The following is a 22,712-nucleotide window of genomic DNA, read 5'->3' as shown; positions in this document are numbered from 1 at the left end:
AGCTGTTGCCCTGGGTAGAGCGCCGTGGCATCATAGCTCACAGCAACTTCAAACTCCTGGGCTCAAGCAAGTCTCCTGTCTCCGCCTCCCAAGTAGCTGGGACTATAGGTGCCTGCCACAACGCCCGGCTATTTTTTGATTGCAGCTGTCGTTGTTTGGCGGGCCCGGGCTGGATTTGAACCCACCAGCTCAGGTGTACCTTAGCCACTTGAGCCACAGGAGCCGAGCCTTTTTTTTTTTAAGACAGAGTCTCACTTTGCTGCCTACACTAGAGTACTGTGGAATCAGCCTAGCTCACAGCAACCTCAAACTCCTAGGTTCAAGTGATCCTCCTGCCTCAGCCTCCCAAGCATCTAGGACTACAGATGTCTGCCACTATACTCAGCTAATTTTTCTATTTTATTTATTTACTTATTTACTTACTTAAATAATTTTTTTTTTTTTTTGTGGTTTTTTGGGCCGGGGCTGGGTTTGAACCTGCCACCTCCAGCATATGGGACCGGCGCCCTACTCCTTGAGCCACAGGCACCGCCCTACTTAAATAATTTTTTGAGACAGAGTCTCACTTTATCGCCCCTGATAAGAGTGCTATGGCATAAAAGCTCACAGCAACCTTAGATTCATGGGCTCAAGTGATTCTACTGCCTCAGCCCCTCGAGTAGCTAGGACTACAGGCATCTTGCCACAACAACGCCCAGGTATTTTTAGAGATAGAGTCTCACTCTTGCTCAGGCAGGTCTCAGTAATAACCAGTGAGCTCAGGTAATCCACCTGCCTTGGTCTCTTAGAGTGCTAGGATTACAGGCATGAGCCACCTCACATGGCCTAATTTTTCTATTTTTAGTTGAGAGGTGGGTCTCCATCTTGCTCAGGCTGGTCTCAAAATCCTGAGCTCAAGCAATACTCTCACCTTAGCCTCCTAGAATGCTAGGATTATAAGCACGAGCCACCATGTCCAGCATTGATTTCCTAATTATATCATTTCCATATTTATTATTAACTGGATTTCTTCTTAAAAAATAACTTTCCCTTAATAACTGAGGCAGAGTCAGGCGGAGCCTGTGCTCAGTGGGTAGGGCACCAGCCCCATATACCGAGGGTGGCAGGTTCAAACCCGGCCCCAGCCAAACGGCAACAAAAAATAGCCAGGCATTGTGGCGGGCGCCTATGGTCCCAGCTACTTGGGAAGCTGAGGCATCCCTTAAGTCCAAGAGTTAGAGGCTGCTGAGAACTGTGATGCCACGGTACTCTACCAAGGGTGACATAGTGAGACTGCGTCTCAAAAAAACAAAATAAAACAAAACAAAACAAAAAAAGCAAACTTTTGACCAGAAATAAGTTCGAAACCAATATAAGACCAAACTGGCAGGCTCGGCTCCTATACCTCAAGCAGCTAAGGCGCCAGCCACATAACACCAGAGCTGGTGGATTCGAATCCAGCCTGGGCCTGCCAAACAACGACAACTAAAAATAGCCGGGCATTGTGGTGGGTGCCTGTAGTCCCAGCTACTTGAGTGGCTGAGGCAAAAGAATCGCTTAAGCCCAGGAGTTGGAGGTTGCCGTGAGCTGTGATGCCACAGCACTCTACCCAGGGCTATAGCTTGAGACTCTGTTTCAAAAAAAAAACCAAACTGGACCACATCATAAATTTTTTTTTTTTTTTTTTTGAGACAGAGCCTCAAGCTGTCGCCCTGCGGAGAGTGCCGTTGCATCACACCTCACAGCAACCTCCAACTCCTGGGCTTAAGCGATTCTCTTGCCTCAGCCTCCCAAGTAGCTGGGACTACAGGCACCCACCACAATACCTGGCTATTTTTTGGTTGTAGTTGTCATTGTTGTTTGGCAGGCCCAGGCTGGATTCAAACCCGCCAGCTCTGGTGTATGCAGCTGGCGCCTTAGCTGCTTGAGCTACAGGCGCTGAGCCCACATCATGAAATTTAACTGTCTATATACACTACAAACCTACCAATTACATCAAAATCAGAAAAATTACCTATTAGGACATAGAGATAGATGCCAAAGTTAATGTACTTTTGTCCAGCAACTAGAATAGAAGGTAAATCTCATGCAATTCATTACATAAATACACCTGGGAACAGAAAAAAGAGAATCTTCATGTATAGTCTCATGAGTCTCATGCCAACCCTTTTTTTGTTTGTTTTTGCACTTTTGTTTTTTTTGGCCAAGGCTGGGCTTCAATCCACCACCTCTAGCATATGGGGCCGGCACGCTACTCCTTTGAGCTACAGGCGCCACCATGCCAGCCCTTTTTTTATCCTCATGACAGACACATGTGCTAGTGACCTCCCTACACAACCAGAGTTGTTCTCAAATAAGGATTCTCTATAACAACCACAGTTTGGAAAAGTTTATCTCTATTTTTGTAATTTTTCTCCAAAGAGTCACCATCAATTCCTTCCTACATATACTAATATGCTGCTCTATACCCATTAAGAGCTGAGAACAAATTTCTCTTCCCTTGAATATGAGCTGAGCTTATGACTTGCTCTGACCACTAAATGTGGCAAAAATAATGGTGTGCCAGTTTCAGGCCTGGAAGATTCCATTTTCACTCTCAGAAGCCAGCCATCACGCTGTGAGGAAATTCAGGATGTCTTCCTGAAGAGAATGACCACACAGACAGCCCATGAATGATAAGATACCACACTGAGAGGGAGAACACATGGAAGACTATCAAGATGCTAGACAAATGAGTGAAACCCTCTCGGACCTTCTAACCCAACCCCACCACCAGCTAAAAGCAGACAAATGACTCCAACTAATGTCACACACAGCAGAATCATCCTGTAGAGGAACCCTGACCAAATTCATGTCCCACAGAATTATAAGACATTAAAAAAAAAAAAAATTGGGTGGCGCCTGTGGCTCAGTGAGCAGGGCGCCGGCCCCATATACCGAGGGTGGCAGGTTCAAACCCGGCCCTGGCCAAACTGCAACAAAAAAATAGCCGGGCATTGTGGCAGGTGCCTGTAGTCCCAGCTACTCGGGAGGCTGAGGCAGGAAAATAGCCTAAGCCAAGGAGTTGAAGGTTACTGTGAGCTGTGTGACACCACGGCACTCTACCGAGGGTGATAAAGTAAAACTCTGTCTCTACAAAAAAAAAAAAAAAAAAAAAACTTCATTATTTCAAGTTATAAATTTTGAGGTGGTTTTTTGTATAGCAATAGATATAACTCAAACACTAATGTCTAGTGCTCACAAATATCAAGAATTTGGGCGAGGCGCAGAGGCTCACATCTGTAATCCCAGCACTCTGGGAGGCCGAGGCAGGTGGATTGCCTAAGGTCACAAGTTCAAGACCAGCCTGAGGCTTGGTGCCCACAGCTCAGTGGTTAAGGCGCTGGCCACATACACCAAGGCTGGCGAGTTCAAACTCGGCCTGGGCCAGCTAAACAGCAACAACTACAACAAAAAAAATAGCCAGGCGTTGTGGCAGGCACCTGTAGTCCCACCTACTTGGGAAGCTGAGATGAGAGAATCATTTAAGCCCAAGAGTTAGAGGTTGCTGTGACCTGTGATGCCACAGCACTCTATCTCAGGCGACACTGTAAGACTCGTCTCAAAAAAAAAAAAAAAAAAAAAGACCAGCCTGATTCAGAGCGAGACATGACCTCTAAAAATAGCTGGGTGTTGTGGCAGGTGCCTGTAATCACAGATGCTCAAGAGGCTGAGGCAAGAGAATCACCTGAGCCTAGGAGTCTAAGGTTGCTGTGAGCTATGATGCCACGCACCCTACTGGGGGCAACAAAGTGAGACTCTGCCTAAAAAGAAAAAAAATAATAAATAAATAAAAATCAAGAATTTTCAAATGAGACTAGGCACAGTGGCTCATTCTTGTAATCCTAGCACTCTGGGAGGCTGAGGATAAAGGATCACTTCAGCTCAGGAGTTCAACACAAGCCTGAGCAAGAGCAAGACCTACTAAAAATAGAAAAACTAGCCACGCATTGTGGTGCATGCCTATAGTCCCAGCTACTTGGGAGGGTGAGGTGAGAGGAGTACTTGAACCCAAGAGTTTGAGGTAGCTATGAACTGTGATGATGCTACAACACTCTCCCCAGGGTGTCAGAGTGAGATTCTGTCTCAAAAACAAGAATTTTGTTTTTTGGGTTTGTGCGTGTAGAGACAGAGTCTCACTGTACCGCCCTCGGGTAGAGTGCCGTGGCATCACACGGCTCACAGCAACCTCTAACTCTTGGGCTTACGCAATTCTCTTGCCTCAGCCTCCCGAGCAGCTGGGACTACAGGCGCCCGCCACAATGCCCAGCTATTTTTTTGTTGCAGTTTGGCCGGGGCTGGGTTTGAACCCGCCATCTTTGGCATATGGGGCTGGCGCCCTACTCACTGAGCCACAGGCGTCGCCCAAAAACAAGAATTTTCTATGAAAAACCCATTATATGCTCAACACTCTCAAAATGAATTTTCCTAAAAATATGACAATTTAGATATCCAGTGATCACAAAATTAATTTTTTTTTTTTTTTTGTAGAGACAGAGTCTCACTGTACCGCCCTCGGGTAGAGTGCTGTGGCGTCACGCGGCTCACAGCAACCACTAACTCTTGGGCTTACGCGATTCTCTTGCCTCAGCCTCCGGAGCAGCTGGGACTACAGGCGCCCGGCTATTTTTTTTGTTGCAGTTTGGCCGGGGGCTGGGTTTGAACCCACCACCCTCGGCATATGGGGCCGGCGCCCTACTCACTGAGCTACAGGCGCCGCCCAAAATTAATTTTTTTTTAATAGAGACAGAGTCTCACTTTATCGCCCTCAGTAGAGTGCCGTGGTGTCACAGCTCATAGCAACCTCCAACTCCTGGGTTTAGGTGATTCTCTTCCCTCAGCCTCCCAAGTAGCTGGGACTATAGCCACCCTACCACAACGACATTTTGTTGCAATGTGGCCAGGGCCAGGTTTGAACCCGCCACCCTTGGTTTATGGGGCTGGCACCCTACCCACTGAACCTCAGGTACCACCCACAAAATTAATTTTTCTTGTATCACATTTGTAATCCCTTTTTAGAATTCTTTTTTCCCGGGTGGCACCTGTGGCTCAGTGAGTAGGGCACCGGTCCCATATGCCGAGGGTGGTGGGTTGAAATCCAGCCCCGGCCAAACCGCAACAACAAAAAAAAAATAGCCGGGTGTTGTGGCGGGTGCCTGTAGTCCCAGCTGCTCGGGAGGCTGAGGCAAGAGAATCATGTAAGCCCAAGAGTTAGAGGTTGCTGTGAGCTGTGTGACGTCATGACACTCTACCCCAGGGCGGTACAGTGAGACTCTGTCTCTACAAAAAAAAAAAAAGAAAAGAATTCTTTTTTCCCACCTGTACCACAGTGGTTACAGCACCAGCCATATACACCAAGGGTGGCGGGTTTAAACCCAGCCCAGGCCAACTAAACAACTGCAACAAAAAAATAGCCTGGTGCTGGGATTGTGGCAAGCACCTGTAGTCCCAACTACTTGGGAGGCTAAGGCAAGAGAATCAATCGCTTAAGCCCAGGAATTGGAGGTTGCTGTGAGCTGTGACACCACGGCAGCACTCTACCCAGGGCGACATAGTGAGACTCTGTCACAAAAAAAAAAAGAGAGAGAGAGAGAGAATTCTTTTTTCCTCACTGGATTATAAACTCTGTGAGGGCAAAAACGATATCTGTCACAGTTCCAATACCTGGCACAGAAAGAGAATGAAAGTGCATATTATCAGAGATGTTGTCTGTGAGGTCTGACAATTAAGTTCTTGAACTTGGCACTGTGTGCTTATGTTGGCAGCACTGTACAAACAACTCAGTAAGGCTTCATAACCTTGGTATATCAGAGTCTCACAGCCATGTTTGTATAGACATGTGGCAGTGTCTTGGTAATGGCATTCATTATTGTTGTTGCCTGTTTTTATGTGTTGTACAACAACAGCTCTAATGGTCGTTCCAGAGCAGATTTCCAAAATTGCTTTGAAGATTGCTCTTTCTCTCTCTCTGTCATGTAAAAATAAAGGGAAAAAAGTGCTTTGAAAAGTAAACTAAGCTCTGGTGTGGGTGCATAGCTTCCCAGTGAGAATACTTCAAAGGTGATGCTAGTGATATTCAGAAATGAAATATGTACAATTTTTTCTAGAATTACTTCACAAACTTATTTGTCAGACCTCCTATGTTCAGAGTTATGAGAAGGATCCAAATGAACCTAAAACTCTCATGAACAGCAACACCTAGACTGCAAAAAGTGTGGTCAGTTATGGGATGGTGCCAATTAGTTGAAGGAAGTAAATTCAATTTCTACAAGTCAAATACCTTTAAAAAAGAAAAACTTTGTACCATTATCAACCTATTCTCAACCAATAATTTCATTATGCACGTCAATAATCACAAGAGGGCCAAGCAACAGACTATGTAACAGGCAGATCCATCACTAATACTACTACAGGGAAAAAAATAAAAACGTATACCCGAAAAACAGCAACATTTTTTATCTTTATATTTGAGACACAATGTATTTAGAAAAAAGTACAAAGGCAGTGGATATTCTGAGCGCAGAGATGGGAGCATGGAATATTGTATCTTTCAAGCTAGAAAATGCTAGATGTAAGAATTTCATCTTAGGGCGGCACCTGTGGCTCAGTGGGCAGGGCGCTCGCCCCATATACTGACGGTGGCAGGTTCAAACCCAACCTCGGCCAAATTGCAACAACAACAACAAATAGCCGGGTGTTGTGACAGGCGCCTGTAGTCTCAGGTACTCGGGAGGCTGAGGCAAGAGAATCGCCTAAGCCCAGGAGTTGGAGGTTGCTCTGAGTAGTGTGACGCCACAGCACTCTACTGAGGGTGATAAAGTGAAAGTCTGTCTAAAGTGAAACTCTGTCTCTACAAATAAAAAGATTCTTTAAAAAAAAAAAAAAGAATTTCATCTTAATGTACTCCCTAAGAAAGCTGATCCTGCAATTTGGGGGAACAGGAGTGCCATTCAAGCCCATAATAACACTGTTGTCAGGTGATTTAACAGATAATGATAAGACTAAAAGGTAAGATGCTTCAATAACTGATTTTTACTACTGGCTTGTTATATAATCTTGAACAAATCATATTCTCTCTGAATTTCAAGTTTTCTTCCATGTCTAAACTGAAAGTAGTAATATCTCTATCTCTAAGGAATAAAGTCCTCTGAAAAAGGAATGGATTACAAAAATTCAAGGCAAGATCATTACTTTTCAAAGTAAAAGCCAAATTAGGAACCAACAATAACCTGAGTACAGGCCGGGGCATGGTGGCTCATGCCTATAATCCTAGCACTCTGGAAGTCCAAGGCAGATGAATTGCTTGAGTTCAGCCTGAGCCAGAGCAAGACCCCATCTCTATTAAATAGAGAAAAACTGGCTCAGCGCCCGTAGCACAGTGGTTACGGTGCCAGCCACATACACTGAGGCTGGCAGGTTTGAACCTGGCACGGACCAGCTAAAACAACAGTGACAACTACAACAACAAAAAATACCCAGGCATTGTGGCGGGCACCTATAGTCCCAGCTACTTGGGAGGCTGAGGCAAAAGAACCGCTTAAGCCCAAGAATTGGAGATTGCTGTGAGCTGTGATGCCATTGCATTCTACCAAGGGCAACATAATGAGTCCCGTCTCCAAAAAAAATAAATAAAAATAGAAAAACTATGGCTGGGCATGATGGCTCATGCATGCAATCCAAGCACTCTGGAAGTCTGAGGCAGGTGGATTGCTTGAGCCAGGAGTTCGAGGCCAGCCTAAACAAGAGCAAGACACTGTCTCTAAAAATAGCTGGGTATGGCGAGTGCCTGTAGTCCCAGCTGATCAGAAGACTGAGGCAAGAGGATCACTCAAGCCCAAGAGTTGTTTTTTTTTTTAATTAAATCATAGCTGTGTACATTGATATGATCATGGGGCATCATTCACTAGCTTCACAGACCATTTACCAAGTTTCACATATACCCTTGTAAGATGCACCGCTGGTGTAATCCCACCAATCCCCTTCCCTCTACCCACCTCCCCCTCCCTCCCCTCCCTTTCCCCCTTCCCCCTATTCTTAGGTTGTAACTGGGTTATAGCTTTCATATGAAAACCCTAAATTAGTCTCATAGTAGGGCTGAGTACATTGGGTACTTTCTCTTCCATTCTTGAGATACTTTACTAAGAAGAATATGTTCCAGCTCCATCCATGTAAACATGAAAGAGGTAAAGTCTCCATCTTTCTTTAAGGCTGCATAATATTCCATGGTGTACATATACCACAATTTATTAATCCATTCGTGGATCGATGGGCACCTGGGCTTCTTCCATGACCTAGCAATTATGAATTGGGCTGCAATAAACATTCTGGTACAAATATCTTTGTTATGACATGATTTTTGGTCTTCTGGGTATATGCCCAGTAGAGGAATTACAGGATTGAATGGCAGATCTATTTTTAGATCTCTAAGTGTTCTCCATATCTCTTTCCAAAAGGAATGTATTAATTTGCATTCCCACCAGCAGTGCAAAAGTGTTCCCTTTTCTCCACATCCGCGCCAACATCTCTGGTCTTGGGATTTTGTGATATAGGCTAGTCTCACTGGAGTTAGATGGTATCTCAAAGTAGTTTTGATTTGCATTTCTCTGATGATTAAAGATGATGAGCATTTTTTCATATGTCTGAAGGCCACACGCCTGTCTTCTTCAGAGAATTTTCTCTTCAAATCCCTTGCCCAGCCTGTGATGGGATCCCTTGTTCTATTCTTGCTAATGCGTTTGAGTTCTCTGTGGATTCTGGTTATTAAACCTTTGTCGTAGACATAACCTGCAAATATCTTCTCCCATTCTGAGGGCTGTTTGCTTGCTTTACTTACTGTGTTCTTGGCTGTGCAGAAGCTTTTTAGTTTGATCAAGTCCCAGTAGTGTATTTTTGAAGCTGCTTCAATTGCCCGGGGGGTCCTCCTCATAAAATACTCGCCCATCCCAATTTCTTCAAGGGTTTTCCCTGCACTCTCCTCTAGTATTTTTATAGTTTCATGTCTTAAGTTTAAATCTTTGATCCAGTGAGAGCCTATCTTAGTTAATGGTGAAAGGTGCGGGTCCACTTTCAGTCTTTTACAGGTTGCCAGCCAGTTCACCCAGCACCATTTGTTAAATAGGGAATCTTTTCCCCACTGAATGTTTTTAATTGGCTTGTCAAAGATTAAATAATGGTAAGTAGCTGGATTCATCTCTTGATTCTCTATTCTATTCCAGACATCTACCTCTCTGTTTTTGTGCCAATACCATGCTGTTTTGATCACTATTGATTTGTAGTATAGTCTGAGGTCTGGTAGCGTAATTCCTCCTGCTTTGTTTTTATTTCTGAGTGATGTCTTGGCTATTCGAGGTTTTTTCTGATTCCATATAAAACGAAGTACTGTTTTTTCCAGATTCAAGCCCAAGAGTTTGAGATTGCTGGGAGCTATGATGCCATGGCACTCTATCGAGGGCAACAAAGTAAGACTCTGTCTCAAAAAAAAAAAAAAAAAGGAAACTAAAAGAAAATAGAAAAACTAGCTGGGCATGGCAGGCACCCATAGTCCCAGCTATTCAGGAGGCTGAGGCAGGAAGATCACTTGAGCCCAAGAGTTTGAAGTTGCTCAGAGCTATGATGCCATGGGACTCTACCCAGGGCAAAAGAGTGAAATTATGTCTCAAAAAAAAAATTAAAAAATAACCAGAGTACAAGATAAACACAAGTTCACACAAAGAAGTCTGCACCTACAGTTCTAAGAGAAAGAATGCAAAGGAATTCATTGTAGTCTACAGTGATTATAAAGCAGAATCAGAGAATGCAGTACCTCTAATTAATTGCCTGACAAACTGAAAGCAAATCATTCAACAAAGATCAAAATCATATACAGTCCCTTTCTTTACAAGAAGACAAAAACCCAGAAATAAACTGCCAATTGACAGAACCTACACCTATACCGCACCCATGTAACATCATTTGCTTTTTACATGAAAACTCAGAATAAGACAGACCTCTCTGTAGGGTGTATCATGAATGAGCTAACAACCTTACAAAATGGTTCAACAAAGCTAAATATATTCGAATTACTGTTATCATAAAAGAAGAAGGAATAAAGCATTAGCTTTTCGACAGAATTTGCTTTCTAGAGCTTCCGAAAGTAACTTAAAATGATACCACATCTAATGTCTGAAACACAGGAAAGCTTGTACTCAAAACAAAGTGTGATCAAAACTGGAAATAGAAAAGTCGTAAGACCCAAATCTGAGACTGACGGTCTTCCTTACTCCCACTTACCTCAGAAAGATGACTGCAAATTATTCTGTGGAAAATAGTTCACTGAGAACACAAGAATTCTTGAAAACTCCAGGAAGAATGAAGAGGAAATCACTAAACAAAAAGAAACTGAGGCTCAATTTTTTTAGAACCCAAGCTATCAAAAGACTCAAGATCAGGAAGGCTACCATAAATGCACAGAAATGGCAAAGGTTTGTCTATTTCAAAGCAACAAAATCTGATGGAAGAAATTTCAGAGGCAAAAACAGGTTCGACTCAGAAATGGGAACTGAAACCAGCTACCTCTGACAAACAGGCCTAATGACTTTGGCAAGGAAATACCCTTCGTCCACCAAGAGTATTAGGAGGGAGAAGTAGAGTACATTTCAAATCAAGAAGGATCACATCTTTCTTCTTTCTGTTTTATCTTGGAGAAAAACAGTGTCCAACTCTCTTCTTAAAGTACCACATTGTCCCCAATTCTTCTTGGAAACCCCTGGAACTATAGTAACAGTATTGTTTAAAAAAAAAAAACTTCTAGTATATTAACCTAGGGATCCATATAAGCCATAAAACGGATGGGATTACTCACCAAACAAGTAAGAAAAACAAACCCTGGAATACGTTAAGAAATTCATCTTGGCTTGGCGCCTGTGGCTCAAGCGGCTACGGTGCCAGCCACATACACCTGAGCTGGCGGGTTCGAACCCAGCCCTGGCCTGCCAAACAACAATGATGGTTGCAACCAAAAAATAGCTGGGCATTGTGGTGGGCACCTACAGTCCCAGCTACTTGGAAGGCGAAGGCAGGAGAATCGTTTGAGCCCAGGAGTTGGAGGTTGCTGTGAGCTGCGATGCCACAGCACTCTACCCAGGGTGACAGCTTGAGGCTCTATCTCAAAAAAAAAAAAAAGAAATTCATCTTCCAGGGTCAGCGCCTGTAGCTCAGTGAGTAGGGGCGCCAGACATACACACTAAGGTGGCAGGTTCAAGCCTGGCCTGGGCCCGCTAAACAACAATGACAACTGCAACCAAAAACTAGCCAGGCATTGTGGCGGGCGCCTGTAGTCCCAGCTACTTGAGAAGCTGAGGCAAGAGAATCGCTTAAGCCCAAGAGCTGGAGGTTGCTGTGAGCTGTGACATCACAGCACTCTACCAAGGGTGACATAATGAGACCCTGTCTCAAAAAAAGAAAAAGAAAAGAAAAGAATTCATCTTCCAGCTTCACAGATGAGCTAGCACCCAAAGTAGGATTTGAATTCAGGCTTTTCCTTCGCATAGGATCAGAGCTAACTCCCAGTCCTTGGCTCAGCAGATACTGTATTTTGGTTTTTTTTGTTTTGTTTTGCTTTTTTTGCAGTTTTTGGCCAGGGCTGGGTTTGAACCCGCCATCTTCTGGCATATAGGGCCGGCGTCCTACTCCTTTGAGTCACAGGCGCTGCCCCAGATACTGTGTTTAATGTCTTCCAACCTTAGTGTTAGCCCAGGTCAGGTTCTTGGCTGACTAGAATAGGGAAAGAAAAATTTCCATCACAGCTTCAGGAAAAGAAGTCAAATTATTAAATGCAGTGTTCTCAGCGCTAAAAGATTCTCAATGCTCAATCTTGCCAATCATATTTCTCAGTCAATCAAAATAAAGCAGTGGATTTAAGAACTTATAGTCATTTAAATAATCTCTGAGTGGAAGCTGGATTCCGTTTCCCCAACTTTCCAAATAAAGAATAATTATTAAGGGAGAAGGATACAAAAGTAATGATAAATGGCTGAGTGCTGTCTAAACATACACTGTGTACTCAGCACTATTCTGGGCACAGAGCATTCTTACTGCACTCAAGAAGCTTATGAGCGAGAGGCACAAGGGCTGATACCTGTGATCCTAGCACTCTAGGAAGCCAAGGCAGGATTCCTTGAGGTCAGGAGTTCAAGACCAGCCTGAGCAAGAGTGAGACCCCATCTCTATTAAGAATAGAAAATTAGGGCAGTGCCTGTATCTCAAAGGAGTAGGGCGCCGGCCCCATATGCTGGAGGTGGTGGGTTCAAACCCAGCTCCGGCCAAAAACTGTAAAAAAAAAAAAAAGAAAGAAAGAAAAATAGGGCTGCGCCTGTGGCTCAGCGGCTAGGGCGCCGGCCCCATATGCCAAGGGTGATGGGTTCAAACCCAGCCCAGGCCAAACTGCAAGAAAAAAAAAAAAAAACTGCTGGGCGTTGTGGCGGGCACCTGTAGTCCCAGCTACTTGGGAGGCTGAATCAAGAGAATCGCCTAAGCCCAAGGATTTCCAAGGATTTGGAGGTTGCTGTGAGCTGTGTGACGCCACGGCACTCTACCAAGGGCGATAAAGTGAGACTCTGTCTCTACAAAAAAAAAAAAAAAAAGAAAGAAAGAAAAATAGAAAAATTAAGTGGCCAGGCGCGGTGGCTCACACCTGTAATCCTAGTACCTTGGGAGGCAGAGGCGGGTGGATCACCTGAGCTCGCAGGTTTGAGACCAGCCTGAGCAAGAGCGAGACCCCGTTATGGCAGGCACCTATAGTCCCAGCTACTCAGGAGGCTGAAGCAAGAGAATTGCTCGAGCCCAATAGTTTGAGGTTCCTGTGAGCTACGACATCACAGCACTCTATCAAGGGTGACTAAAGTAAGACTCTGTCTCAAAAAAAAAAAAAAGAAAAAGAAAAAAGAAAAATTGGGCGGCGCCTGTGGCTCAGTCGGTAGGGCGCCGGCCCCATATGCCGAGGGTGGCGGGTTCAAACCCGGCCCCGGCCAAACTGCAACCAAAAAATAGCCGGGCGTTGTGGCGGGCGCCTGTAGTCCCAGCTGCTCGGGAGGCTGAGGCAAGAGAATCGCTTAAGCCCAGGAGTTGGAGGCTGCTGTGAGCTGTGTGAGGCCACAGCACTCTACCGAGGGCCATAAAGTGAGACTCTGTCTCTACAAAAAAAAAAAAAAAGAAAAATTAGCTGGGCATTGTGGTAGGCATCAATAATCCCAGCTACTTTGGAGACGGAGGGAGAAGGAGCATTTGAGTACAGGAGTTTGAGATTGCTCTGAGCTAGGCTGAAGCCAGAGCACACTAGCCTGGGCAACAGAGTGAGACTCTATCTCGAAAAGACAAAAAGACAAGAGAGAGAGAAATTTAAGAAAAAACGAAAAAAAAAAATAAAAAGAAGCTTATGTGATTATTTAGATAACTAAATTTTAAAAATACTTTCAAGTACTAATAAATACTAGAATGAAAATATGGAAAGTAACAGAAAAATATCCCCACAACATTTTACCTAGGGTGGCTAGAGAAAGCCTTCATGAGATGAGATTTAAGATTGGCATCTTGAATTTCTCTTTGAGAAAAGAGGCAGGTGAAATAAAAATTCCAGAGAGGCCGGGTACAGTGGCTTACACCTGTAATCCTTGCTTCAAGTCCTAAGTGGATGATGGCCCGTTTACTTATATGGACCCTACCATTTGTGTGTATGCATGTGTGTGTGTGTAGGGGAGGAAGAAATCGGGCTGGGCCCAGTGGCTCACCCCTGTAATCCTAGGACTCTGGAGGCCAAGGCAGGTGAATCACTTGAGCTCAGGAGTTTGAGATCAACCTGAGCAAAAGTGAGACCCAGTCTCTACAAAAAATAGAAAAAAACTAGCTCAGCATTGTGTCAGGTACCTGTAGTCCCAACCTATAGTCCCAGCTACTCGGAATGCTGAGGCAAGGGGATTATTTGAGCCCAAGAGATTGAGGTTGCTGTGAGCTAGGAAGCTATAGCACTCCACAACAGAATGAGACTCTATCTCAAAATAAAGTGGCGGGGGGAGGAGGCATATATACCACATGTTACATTGGAGCCTTCCTTTTCCCCTATTATCACTATATCACAGACAGCTTATAAAAAAAAAAAAAAAGGTTCAATACCTGTAGCTCAAAGCAGGTAAGGTGCCAGCCACATACACCAAAGCTGGCGGGTTCAAATCCAGCCCGGTTCTGCCAAATAACAATGACAACTACAACCAAAAAATAGGCAGGCATCGTGGCAAGCGCCTGTAGTCTCAGCTACTTGGGAGGCTGAGGCAAGAGAACTGCTTAAGCCCAGGAGTTGGCGGTTGCTGTGAGCTGTGACGCCATGGCACTCTACCCAGGGCAACAGCTTGAGGCTCTGTCTCAAAAAAAAAAAAAAAAAAACATTTTTAAGAAACAAGCAAGATGGCAGTAGGTATAGGATATTTTCTGACTGGGACAAACCTAGCAGATGTTACTGTGCTAATGTAGGGTAACTGAGTCCGCCATATTCAGAAGTAAAAGAGAGAGTATAATACAGAAGTAACATTCTAAAGACATCTGCAAAAATGCAAGATCTCAGCAGCTACTCTAGGATCCCATCCCCCATTCATGCCTCTTCTGTGGAACTATCCTGTGGGCCCACAGAGAAAGAAATGCTAAATAATATCTTTTGAACAGAAAATTCCAAGAAAGGATAATTCTTCCATGTACTCAAGCCATTGCAAATTTCTAAGAACACATTTCTTCTTCAGATAGATATTTGAAATGTGTTGTTGATCACTTATAAAACATTAATTTGTGGGTGGCACCTGTGGCTCAAAGGAGTAGGGAGCCGGCCCCATATGCCAGAGGTGGAGGGTTCAAACCCAGCCCCGGCCAAAAACTAAAAAAAAAAAAAACAAAACAAAAAAGAAACACATTAATTTGTAATACTAGCTACTACCACTTTATCAATGCTTTGTGTATACACTATCTCTAATATCCTCTCTCACCCAACTCTCATTTTATAAGCAAAAACCTGGCTCAGGCTCGGCGCCTTTAGCTCAAGAGGCTAAGGCGCCAGCCACATACACCAGAGTTGGTGAGTTCTAATCCAGCCTGGGCCTGCCAAACAACAATGATAACTACAACCGAAAAATAGCCAGGCACTGTGGCGGGTGCCTGTAGTCCCAGCTACTTGGGAGGCTGAGGCAAGAGAATCGCTTAAGCCCAGGAGTTGGAGGTTGCTGTGAGCAATGATGCCACATCACTCTACCCAGCGTGACAGCTTGAGGCTCTGTCTCAAAAGAAAAAACAAAAACAAAAACCAGAAACCTTGCTCAACGTGAAGTCAGATGCTCCTGACCAAATAAATAGCTGTTAGTGATAAAGTCTGGGTTCAAAGCCGCAACTGGTGTTTTTTTCTTTATCATGTTTTTCTCTATTCTCACTTGCCAACAGAAAAAAATCCAATACATTTAACAAGTAGGTTTAGGCAGAAATTATTTTCTAAATATGTCTGATGACTTTAGTTCAACTTCTTTTTTTCCATTTAGCATATTTTTGGAAACCATGTGCCAAGCCCTATTGTAGGAGACAAGGACACAGAAGATTAAAAAAAGAAAAACACCTGGCTCGGCGCCTGGAGCTCAGCGGCTAGGGCACCAGCCGCATACAACAGAGCTGGCGGGTTCCAACCCAGCCCCGGCCTGCCAAGCAGCAATGAGAACTACAACAAAATAGCCAGGCATTGTGGCGGGTGCCTGTAGTCCCAGCTACTTGGGAGGCTGAGGTGAGAGAATCACTGTAGTCCTAGCTACTCGGGAGGCCGAGGTGAAACAATCACTTAAGCTCAAGAGTTTGAGGTTGCTGTGAGCTGTGATGCCACGGCACTACCAAGGACAACATAGTAAGACTCTGCCTAAAAAAAAAAAAAAAAAAGCAGAAAAGCCTCTAATTTCAAAGAACTTTCCGTCTATGAGGAGAATACAGCATCAAAATACTACAACTATACTGTACTGAAATGTGGCAAGTGTAAGAGTATTTCCTTTAAGGAAATACCAAAATGGTATGGTTTGACAATTCCAGCTACCTTCCCACAAGCAATAGATAACATTAGCTTCTTTATGATGATTCTAGTTTCAATTCTGCTGATACTCTTTTTTTCTTCTTTCTCTTTTTTCAAGTTCCCAGACACTGTTAGGAATTTCTGCTGATATTCTACAGGCTACATATTCCCCTTCTGGATGCCTGGGTAAAAGGTTCCCAGCGTCCTTCTATACACTGAACTAGACGTGATCATTAAGTATGAACAGAAGCTTGACAGCTCAAGTCAGCATAAAGCTCCTTCTCCAAAAATAACACTGCAATTTTTGGAAATTCTAGCAATGAAAATAAAGTATCTTTAACTTTTGTGGTCACATTATGGATTTACAGAATTAAAAGCAACTTAAACATCATTTTGAACATACAATCTTTTTTTTTTTTTTTTTTTGTAGAGACAGAGTTTCACTTTAATGCCCTCGGAAGAGTGCCGTGGCATCACACAGCTCACAGCAACCTCCAACTCCTGGGCTTAAGCTATTCTCCTGCCTCAGCCTCCCGAGTAGCTGGGACTACAGGCACCCGCCACAACTCCCAGCTATTTTTTGTTGCAGTTTGGCCGGGGCTGGGTTTGAACCCGCCACCCTCGGTATATGGGACCGGCGCCCTGCTCACTGAGCCACAGGCGCTGCCCTGAACATACAATCTTTAAAAGTTAAATTCACTTGTCCAGGCCGGGCGAGATGGCTTCCGCCTGTAATCCCAGCATTCTGGAAGGTCCAGGCAAGGGGATCCCATGAGCCCATGAGTTTGAGACCAGCTATGAGCTAGAGGGAGACCTTGTCTCTAAAACAACAGCTGCTGGCAGCATCTGTAACTCAGTGGGTAGGGCACCAGCCACATTACACTGAGGCTGACGGGTTCAAACCCAGTCCCAGACAGCTAAAACAATAATGACAACTGCAATTAAAAAAAAAATAGCCGGGGCTCGGCGCCTGTGTCTCAAGCGGCTAAGGCGCCAGCCACATACACCTGAGCTGGCGGGTTCGAATCCAGCCCAGGCCCGCCAAACAACAATGACGGCTGCAACCAAAAAATAGCTGGGCATTGTGGCAGGTGCCTGTAGTCCCAGCTACTTGGGAGGCGGAGACAGGAGACTCGCTTGAGCCCAGGAGGTTGAGGTTGCTGCGAGCTATGATGCCACAGCACTCTACCCAGGGCAATAGCTTGAGGCTCTGTCTCAAAAAAAAAAAAAAAAAAACAGCCGGAAAAAAAAAAATAGCCAGGAGTTATTAAACGTTGCTGTGAGCTGTAATGCCACGGCACTCTACCCAGGGCAACAGCTTGAGACTGTATCTCAAAAAAAAAAAAAAACAGCCAGGAAACATGGCAGGCACCTGTAGTCCCAGCTACTTGGGAGGCTGAGGCAAGAGAATCGCTTCAGCCCAAGACTTTGAGGTTGCTGTGAGCTATGGCGCCACCACAGCACTCTACAGGAGGTGATAGGAGGTGAGACTCTGTCTCAAAAAAAAAAATTGGGCGGTGCCTGTGGCTTAGTAAGTAAGGCACTGGCTCCATATACAGAGGGTGGCAGGTTTGAACCAACCCCAGACAAACTGCAACAACAAAAAAAATAGCCGGGCATTGTGGCGGGCACCTGTAGTCCCAGCTATGTGAGAGGCTGAGGCAAGAGAATTGCCTAAGCCCAGAAGTTGGAGGTTGCTGTAAGCTGTGACGGCACAACACTCCACCAAGGGCAATAAAGTGAGACTCTGTCTCTTAAAAATGAATAAATAGGGCAGCACCTGTGGCTCAGTGAGTGGGGCGCCGGCCCCATATGCCGAGGGTGGCGGGTTCGGACCCAGCCCCGGCCAAACTGCAGCAAAAAAATAGCCGGGTGTTGTGGTGGGCGCCTGTGGTCCCAGCTACTCGGGAGGCTGAGGCAAGAGAATCGCTCGAGCCCAGGAGCTGGAGGTTGCTGTGAGCTGTGTGAGGCCACGGCACTCTGCCAAGGGCCATAAAGTAAGACTCTGTCTCTACAAAAAAAAAAAAAAAATGAATAAATAAAAATAAATAAATAAATAAAAATACACATGTCCATTGTTACAAGACACACTAAAGGCAAGCTCTAAGCCATAAATCCAGGTCTCTTAACTCTAATAAGTAGTTCCTTTCCACTGCTGCTTAAGTCTGGTAAAAATGAACTCAATTAAGTTCAAGATTTCTCATTTCATCACTGATAATGCATCTCTTGAGTAAAATTTTATTTAATTTCATTTCATATTTTGACAGAGTCTCATTTTGTTGCCCTTGGTAGAGTGCTGTTGCATCACAGCTCACAGCAACCTCAAACTCGAGCTCAAGTGATCCTGTGCCTCAGCCTCTTGATTACAGGTACCTGCCACAATGTCCAGCTATTTTTAGAGACAGGACACTCAGGCTGGACTCTCACTCTGTCTCAGGCTGGTCTCAAACTCCTGAGTTCAAGCGTCCATCTGCCTTGGCATCCCAGAGTGCTAGGATTACAGGCGTGAGCCACTGCACCCAGCCTATCATAGCAATTTTCTTTTTTTTTTTTTTTTTCAGTTTTTGGCTAGGGCTGGGTTTGAACCTGTCACCTCTGGCATATGGGGCTGGTGCCTTACTCCATTGAGCCACAGGCACCACCCTATCATAGTAATTTTAAAGACTAACTTTATCAAAAACAAACATACTAAGTACCTACCATGAGGCACATACAGAAGGTAAAAAAACGCCTGTCTTTGACAAACATTCTTAAGTATTTGGGAGGGAAATATCAATACATCCTAGAAACCGTCCATCAACAACATCATTATCTTAGCAATAGCTAGTATTTTGGGGTGTTTACACGGAGCCAGGCACTTTAAATGTTATTTCTGATCCTAATCACTCTTGAAAAACAGGTATTAGCATCCTGACTATATATTTGTGGCTGCCAGGTTTAAAGAAATATCCTTGGGGGTGGTGCCTGTGGCTCAAAGGGGTAGGGTGCCAGCCCCTATGCCAAAGGTGGTGGTTTCAAACCCAGCCCCGGCCAAAAACTGCAAAAAAAAAAAAGGAAATATCCTTGGGTGGCACCTGTGGCTCAACGAGTAGGGCGCCAGCCCCATATGCCAAAGGTGGTGGGTTCAAACCCAACCCCGGCCAAAACTGCAACCAAAAAAAAATAAAAAACAAAACAAACAAAAAAAAAACAACTATATATAAAAAAGAGAAATATCCTCAAGGGTGGCGCCTGTAGCTCAGTGTGTAGGGGCGCCAGCCCCATATACCGAAGGTGGCGGGTTCATACCCAACCCCGGCCAAACCACAACAAAAAAAAACCCAGGCGTTATGGCGGGCACCTTTAGTGCCAGCTACTTGGAAGGCTGAGGCAAGAGAATTGCCTAAGCCCAACAGCTGGAGGTTGCTGTAAGCTGTGATGCTACAGTACTCTATCAAGGCTGATAAAGTAAGACTCTGTCTCTAAAAAGAAAAAAAAAAAAAAAAATATATATATATATATATCCCACTGCCTCCCAGGGCCTAAGAAAGAATTCAAACTCAGAGTCTATGCTCTTTCCCCACAATACCACGCTCCCTAAGTGCAGAATAACTGCATTGCATGTGTGACTGTAACATCAAGTAACTAAAACTTTGACATAATCTCCTGACTGGCAGTTATGTAATTTAACCATCTTTTCAATCTTTAGATTGGTCTAAAATTTTCCTTTTTGATTCCTCAAATTAGTGGTCTTACAGGTTTTCTTTTTTCTTTTTTTAAAGAAGCAGAACCCTTTTTCCAAATGAAATTTTATGTGAAAACATTAAAATATATACATGAGCAAAGTTGTGCTGCTCTGGTGTAAGCAGAAGAACCAAAGCTCTTCCTTACTGTCATGGCCAACCCTTAGGCACCTTCAAGGAATGGTTTTTAAAATTCTGGCTTAAAGCAGAAAACTCTGCCCTCTCCATTCCAGCCCTGCCATTTATCAGTTATATAATCTATGACAAGAAACAACAAGCTTCACTTTTCTTGTCCTTTACAAAAGAGATACCACCATCTACTTTATCAGTTACAAATATTACATGGAGGGCGGCGCCTGTAGCTCAGTGGGTAGGGCGCTGGCCACATACACAGAGGCTGGTAGGTTCGAACCCAGCCTAGGTCTGCTAAAACAACAATGACAACTGCAATAAAAAAATAGCCAGGTGTTGTGACAGGCACCTATAGTCCCAGCAACTTGGAGGCTGAGGCAAGAGAATCACTTGAGCCCAAGAGTTTAAGGTTGCTGTGAGCTGTGATGCCAAGGCAACAGCTTGAGACTCTGTCTCAAAAATATATATATATATTACATGGAAAAATAAATATAAAATCCCCTATATATGGCATGCATTGAAAACTTAGATCTCCTTTTTTTATCTACATTGTTAACAATTGTTGCCAATTCAAGTAAGCTCAATAAATGTATTTGAAAACATTCTCAGCAGCAACTAAGCAAACAAGTAAATGTTCCCATAGTTCAAACTTAAGAAATAAACAATAAATTAACAAGTAAATAAACTTAATAAATCATTAAAGGTACAATGATAATAACTTCCTCTTAGTCCCTTCAGAATACTGTAACAAAACATCATAAACTGGGTAGCTCATATACAATGAAAATTTATTTTTCATGGTTGTGAAGGCCAAAAGTCCAAGATCAAGGAACCAGCAGATGTGGTGTCTGTTAAAAAGAGCCCAGGTTCTGGCTCATAGACAGCACTATCTGTGTTCTCAAATGGTAGAAGGGGTAAAAGGGTCTCTCTCAGCCCCCATGACATAATCACTTCCCAAAGGCCATGCTTCCTAATACCATCACCTAGTGGGTAAGGATTTCAACATACGAATTCTAGACAGACATAAGCATTTAGACCACAGCAGCCTCCCAGTCAGTCACTGACTCATATACCCCAAACCACAACTTTGATTATAGATACAGTAAGTGTGAAGTAAGTTAATGTTGTCCTGAGTACCTTTAACTTCAGCATTTCCTGAACTAAGCATTTAAACTGTCAACTTAATTCTGCATTTAATGAGTATTTTTGTGTTCATGTCTTACAACAATCTCGTGTTAATCTGCCCATTTTCTGGGCTTCTATTTCTCCAGGCACCACACACCAAAAATATATCTCTGTCACGTGCACTTTCACCTAAGCAACTTTAAATGGGCAGCTGCCTAAACCAGTCATTAAGAATCTATTACCTTGGGTGGCGCCTGTGGCTCAAGGAGTAGGGTGCTGGTCCCATATGCCGGAGGTGGTGGGTTCAAACCCAGCCCCGGCCAAAAACCACAAAAAAAAAAATCTATTACCTTGATGGCGCCTGTGGCTCAAAGGGGTAGGGCGCCAGCCCCATATGCTGGAGGTGGGAGGTTCAAACCCAGCCCCGGCCAAAATCTGCAAAAAAAAAAAAAGAATCTATTACCTTGGTCAGGTACGGTGGCTCATGCCTATAATCCTAGCACTTTTGGAAGCCAAGGTGGATGACCCTGAGCTAATAGGTTTAAGACCAGCCTGAGCAAGAGCAAGACCCCATCTCAAAAAAAGAGCTACTCAGGAGGATGAGATAAGAGGATCACTTGAGCCCACGAGTTGGAGGCTGTGGTGAGCTATGACACCATTACACTCTCCCGAGGGAGACAAAGTGACATACTGTCTCTGAAAAAAAAAAAAGAACCCATTATCTTGGGCCAAGCACGGTGGCTCATGCCTATAATCCTAGCGCTCTGGGAGGCCCAGGTGGGTGGACTGTCTGAGCTCACAGGGTCGAGACCAGCCTGAGCCAGAGACAGACCTCATCTCAAAAAAAGAGCAGGCGTTGGGCGGCACCTGTGGCTCAGTGAGTAGGGCGCTGGCCCCATATGCCAAGGGTGGCGGGTTCAAACCCAGCCCCGGCCAAACTGCAACAAAAAAAAAAAAAAAAAAAAAAAAGAGCAGGCATTGTGGCAGACACCTGTAGCCCCTGCTACTTGGGAGACTGAGGCAAGAGAATCACTTGAGCCCAAGAGTTTGAAGTTGCTGTGAGCTATGACACCACAGCACTCTACTGAGGGTGACAAAGTGAGACTGTCTCAAAAAAAAAAGAGGGTGGCGCCTGTGGCTCAGTGGGTAAGGTGCCGGCCCCATATACTGAGGGTGACAGGTTCAAACCCAGCCCTGGCCAAACTGCAACAACAACAAAAAAATAGCCAGGGGGCGGCGCCTGTGGCTCAGTCAGTAAGGCGCCGGCCTCATATACCGAGGCGGGTTCAAACCCGGCCCCTGCCAAACTGCAACCAAAAAATAGCCAGGCATTGTGGCAGGCGCCTGTAGTCCCGGCTACTTGGGAGGCTGAGGCACGAGAATCGCTTAAGCCCAAGAGCTGGAGGTTGCTGTGAGCTAAGTGAGGCCATGGCACTCTACCGAGGGCCATAAAGTAAGACTCTGTCTCTACAAAAAAAAAAAAAAAAAAATAGCCAGGCATTGTGGCAGGAACCTATAGTCCCAACTACTTAGGAGGCTGAGGCAAGAGAATCACCTAAGCCCAGGAGTTGGAGGTTGCTGTGAGCTGTGACACCATGGCACTCTACTGAGGATGATAAAGTAAGACTCTGTCTCTAAAAAAAAAAGAGAGAAAAAAA

General features: G+C 44.4%; 1 protein-coding gene across 8 annotated transcripts in view; it reads right to left on the bottom strand.

The window, feature by feature from the left end:
• AMBRA1 (autophagy and beclin 1 regulator 1) overlaps window positions 1–22,712 on the bottom strand; it is a 252,765-nt gene that overhangs the window by 200,276 nt on the left and 29,777 nt on the right. Inside the window, exon 2 of one of the 8 annotated variants that reach the window (XM_053560500.1) lies at window positions 21,405–21,489. The exons of the other annotated variants lie outside the window; for them this stretch is intronic. The gene's annotated coding sequence lies outside the window, so the exon portion shown is untranslated. The remainder of the gene's footprint in view (window positions 1–21,404; window positions 21,490–22,712) is intronic. 8 annotated transcript variants of the gene reach the window in all.

The sequence above is a fragment of the Nycticebus coucang genome, chromosome 14 (assembly GCF_027406575.1).
Source record: "Nycticebus coucang isolate mNycCou1 chromosome 14, mNycCou1.pri, whole genome shotgun sequence".
Taxonomy (NCBI): Eukaryota; Metazoa; Chordata; class Mammalia; order Primates; family Lorisidae; genus Nycticebus; species Nycticebus coucang.
Note: the sequence above shows the minus strand (reverse complement) of the source record. Positions and strands in the feature narration are given on the sequence as shown.